Raw genomic sequence first — 5,510 nt, forward strand, 5'->3', positions numbered from 1 at the left:
TGTAACTCTGCTGTTGGTGAGTCCTGTTCATGCCAAGTCAAGTCTCGGATTATTGTTTGGATCACCATTCTAAATAAACTGCACTTGGGTTCTTCACTACACTCGCCTTCAGTGGATTGATCGTTACAACGTTAAATAGGAAGTCTGCACACATTTTCTTTAAGCTACCAAGTGATTATTTACTGTAGTTGCAGATTAAGGTAGACAGAATCTGATTTTACTTGCCTGTTGTCAGCGGTGACTCTGTACTTGAGTGAGACGATTTATGATTACACTTTCTTTTAGTGCCTATCAGAGAATTCATTCCAGTCATTATATTTTCTTAGTCACTAGCTGCTTTTCCATTGTTGAGCCAGTGCTTTAAACGGGCCGGGCGGGGCTAATAGCCTCGGACCTGTAGCACAGAGGCCAAAATCACGATGCGTTTCCACCGTCAGGCCAGAAGCTCTGCTGCACTTCACTAAAACACGCCCTTTACACGCCTCTCAGGAACATCGTCACGCAACCCCATCATTTCACCAACAAAGAGAAGTTATCAGAAAACTAATAAGAAATAAGTCACTGGAACTAGCGCGATCACAAAACGAACATGATAAAAGCGTTTGATAAAGATTTAAATCCAAAAGCATGTTTTACGATAATAAGTGATGCATGCATTGATCTTAATGAATTAATTTATCAGGATTGAAAATTACGTTAGTCACACAGAAATAAAGCGGTATGAACATAGCCTACCTACGTATTCAGTCGAGTCTGTTTCTGTTTATTTGTAGTCACAGTTATAAACATTATATTTAGAAAGATTGATAATTTCTATATTTTTATAAAAGCTCCCGAACAAAAACCATTATTATATTTTTATGACATAGGCTTCGTGGAGCTAAACTCTCGAGAGGAGATTTATGACAGATAAAATGTTAACTAAATAAATACACGATTGTGATAGAGAATAAGAAGCTGACGTCCGATTTCTTCAAGCGGTCATATTTACCATGTTTACTATGGTAACGTTAATCGCTAGCGTGCATAGTCTTTTGCACCGCTTATAAATATTTCTGCCTTGTATGGTACGTGATCATAATCCACATCGGATCAAGTTATTTCAAACACTTGCTGCTGTCTGAAAGTGAGTTTTGAACAAAAAATATTTTTAAAGTATTTAATGCTGGTGTTATAGCCGTTAACTTTATGAAATGATCCGCGGCGCTGACGCTCTCCAGACGCGGAGAAACTCTGCCTTTGATCATAACCACTCCTCTAGCCCCAGCTGGCCCGCTTTAGCCCAAGGTTTTCGTTGGGCCAAAAAATCCGGGCCATTGGCCCCGAGGAACCACCGACGAGGCACGATCAAGCCACAGAAGTGACAGTGGAAACGCGACTGGCCCTGGCACGCACTAGCACGCCCGCTTTTGGCCCGACAGTGGAAACGCGGCTACTGACTCTAATCCAAACTTTGTAAAGCAAAGGTTGTAAAAAAGATCTCTTTTTATCTGAGAAGTTTTTATACCTTGGCTAGCCATAGTGGGATGGATGAAAAATCATGGAGGGGGTTGCCAGAATAATTCTGTAACATTGACAGAACAACCTACAAAAACTACAGCCCTTTTCGGCTAAATTATTAACGCCACACTGCTACTAAAATCTGTTTTGTATCTTCAACATATACTGATATAACCACCATAATAACAATCACAAGTAGCTTTTTCAAAAGCTAAAGTAAATACTAACATAGAAGGTGCACATGGGGTCAACAAAAAAACCATCATGGTAACACAACATTAAAATAATGCCATAAACATTAATTTAACAACATATGTTGTTACATAAAGCCCTAATATACTTTACATAACTGATAACCAAACGGGTTTATGGTTTTTCACTGTAAATTAACCCTCGGAATGCTATTTTTTTTTTAGTGGGCCCAGAACCCATAGTAGCACCCCCGCTCTTTGCTTAAACATATTTTCATTATCAAACAAAAAAAAAAAAGTTTTTTTTTTAGCTTATATTTATTTATTTTATTACAGACAGCATAGTTAACATAACCCTAAATAATAATAAAAAAAACATTAACTGGTTTTCAAACTTAGTGAGTTTTATTTGACTTCATATTGCACTAAATTATTATTGTTATCTCTTTAATCATCCTGAACTTTAGACCTCCAAAAAGTAGGTAGCTTTCAGGAAAAAATTGAAAGAGAGAAGCACATGAAGTGTGAACACTGTGTTCTTTGTCTGTTTGCCTTGTAGGCAAAATTTGTACTTCAAAGCCGAAGGTAAAGGATTCATGTCTGTTAGGTAAATGAGAATGTACTGAGATAGAAAATGACTGTTATTTCTATGTCCATCTCCAAGTTTTCCTTTTTTTCTGTGTGAAAAATAATACATTTAAAGGAATAGTTCACCCAAAAATTTGCTGAAAATGTACTCACCCTCAGACTATCCAAGATGTCGATGAGTTTATTTCTAATAACGTAATTACGATATGGCATGTACGCACCTTTACTTACTGATTCCGTATTTACTTTTCTCTAGACAGACACTGAGTAGTGTTAATGTTGCTGTGTAACTACAATTGCAAAAATGATTTTAGATTTAAACTAGATCAGGGTAAAGGGTTAAAGTTCTGCACATTTGACTGTTCTCAAAATAGATTTTTGTTCCTCATTCCTCTATACTCACAATCCCCCCCGTAACATTTAAAGCACACATGCTATTGCTGCTGCTCTGTAACAGGAGACACAATGCAGATCATGTTTCTTCTGTGTTTGCTCACATGTTTTGCGCGGAGCAATTTGAATGTTCAGGCGGAAGTGGTCGATAGCTTTAATAAGTGTAACAAGTTTTTCTACAAAGGCGAAGAACCACATGGGATGGATCAGAATGCCAAGAAAATCTGTCAGAAGTTGCAATCCGTGACTAAAAAAAGTGACTTTCTTTATGCAAGTCTCTATTCTACTTTTGAAAAAATTCCACTGTACAGTGCTTACAAATTTGACCCTAAATGCTCCGGTACTTCAACACAATCATGGCACATAGAGCCACAGGTAACAGTTTCTTGTACTATCAAAATATTGAATGATCATTCTAGACATTTTGTAAGGAAAAGGTGTTGAATAATTTGATTCATGTTTTGGTCATTTCAGAGAAGTATTTAAACATATTAGATTGTTGGATGAACTGATGGAACGTCATCAATCTTACTAATAGAGTAATTGTACAATTAACATTCAAAATGTCCACATAGTTTTGTGTGTGGGAGGGAGTGCAAATAAATAAATAAATCTTGCTCCCAAGAAGAGTATTTCCCTAGGACATACTAGCAGAAAATGTTTTAACACAGTATTTCTTCTGTAGCTTATTTCTAGCGCTGAAAATGATTACATGATGCTTGAGGGAGCAACGGAATTAAAAAACAAAAAACATGAATTAAAAAAGACACAAGCCCTCAGCAGTGACTATGATCAAACAGGATATGATCGCGGACATCTGTATCCCAACAGTTTCCAATGCGGTGAGGACCGTAAGGCGACATTTACACTGACAAATGCTGCTCCTATGGATGCTTGCTTCAACCGCATTCACTGGAAGCTTTGGGAGGGTTATTTGCAACGTTTTTTAAAAGACAACCTGAATAAAGATAATGGTGATAATGATAATAAAAAGGCATCAGCATACATTGTCACAGGTACTGTACCTGGTCAGGACAAAATACCGCAAAGCGGAAACCGGGATTTAAGAAGGGTCACAGTTCCATCTCACATCTGGACAGCTGTTTGTTATGAACACAGCGAAGAACATGACAAGTCTTTTTCCTTTGGATATATAGGAATAAACCAGCCAGAATTTAATATAAAGTTAATGAGTGTTTCAGAGATGAAAAAGCAGCTCAAACAACAGATTTTTCAGGATGATTGTTTCAGTGACAGACCAGCATCTGACGAGGCGAAAAATCAATTTTTAAATCGAATTAAATTACCAGAGCACCAAAGACTTCAAATGTCCAAAATTGCTCAGAACAACTTTCTTGCAGTCGAAGATGTCATCAGTAGTGACAGTAGAGGTCCTGCAAACAAACCCACAATTACTGATCTGACAGCAACTCTTAACTATGACAGTTTAAGCTCTTATTTGCCCTCAACTGAAGGACTGAAAAGAAAGTTTAAAAGTGCTTGTGTTGTAACTGCTGTCAAAAAACGTCACACGTCTGATAAACAAAAAAGAGAGGTGTCCGAGGACTCGATTGAATGTCGGCTGGTCCCAGAGAAGTCTGTTGATGGTAAGACTGCAGCTGATGGCTCCCCATGCAACCGTTTTGTGAATAATGGTAACAAATTTACATGTTTCACACAAGAAGGCAAAGACAAATCGTGCTGCTCCACTCCCTGTCTGTACCTGGACCAACTAAAGGGCTACCATTGTTACTCAGGTGAGACACAGATACAGTGCTCACCCCAGTACTCACTTATCACGGCTAAAGGAAACAGATGTCGAGACGATCACCCCTGTGCTACATACGGTGAAGACTACTACTGGTGTTTCATAAACGACAAGTCCTGGGAATACTGCAGCCCCCCCGCTGTGGGGAAGTAGGGCTAAAGATGGAAAATACTGCCGCAGCAACTACGCCTGTGCCAAATACGATAAAAGTAACCCATGGTGCTACACGGATGATAAAAACTGGAACTATTGCTGTACTTCTGATGACTCCTTCTCAGCTGTCGACTACAAAACCTGCAAGCCTGATCACCCATGTGGTTACCATGGCAAAGATTACCTGTGGTGCTACACCACTGATGGCAGCTGGAATTATTGTTGCAAAGAGTTCAAAAAATTGTTTGTCATGGGACAACTTGGACTAACACATAAATAACTAAAACCAATTTACATGTTTAATTTTTTTAACACCTACTAACCTTGAAACTCTTGTTTACATCATAATAAAAGCAGCAAAGGGACTCTTACGTTTGGATTTGTAAATAAACTTCAAACAATATTATAGTAGCACTAAAGTCATTGCCTGTGGATTCAACATAGAAGAAAAGTCAATAAATGAAAACCAGCTGTAGATATAACATGGTTATAAAATCATTCTATCATAGTGAGATTGAAAACTGAAACTCTGATCATTAATATGAATATGCATTTTGTAACAATAATAAAATACATGTTGAAGTTATTATGTGTGATGCTACAGGGTCTTCATTTAACAGAGTGGACAAAATTAAAGGGGGCATAACACACAGTTTCACCCTCATCTCATGTTAATCTTGAGTACCTATAGAGTAGTACTGCATTCTTCATATCTCCAAAGAGTCTTTAGTTTTATCATATTTATAAAAGAAAGATACAATTTTACGATTCTCTCTGAAAACAGCCGAGCTCCTGGAGGCGCGCTGTGGGTGGAGCTTGTGCGCCGATTGTCAACAAAACATAGACATTTGATGTGTTTCACTTGCCGCCTCCGGTTCCGAATCATGACCGGGATCTTTTATCGCTGGGACCGCTCC

General features: G+C 38.1%; 1 pseudogene; it reads left to right on the forward strand.

Moving 5' to 3' along the window:
- The first annotated feature begins 3,985 nt into the window (after positions 1 to 3,985).
- On the forward strand, positions 3,986 to 4,873 carry LOC107576292 (uncharacterized; annotated as a pseudogene).
- Positions 4,874 to 5,510: the final 637 nt, after the last annotated feature.

This window comes from Sinocyclocheilus grahami, unplaced genomic scaffold (genome assembly GCF_001515645.1).
Source record: "Sinocyclocheilus grahami isolate Dianchi unplaced genomic scaffold, SAMN03320097.WGS_v1.1 scaffold3447.1, whole genome shotgun sequence".
Taxonomy (NCBI): domain Eukaryota; kingdom Metazoa; phylum Chordata; class Actinopteri; order Cypriniformes; family Cyprinidae; genus Sinocyclocheilus; species Sinocyclocheilus grahami.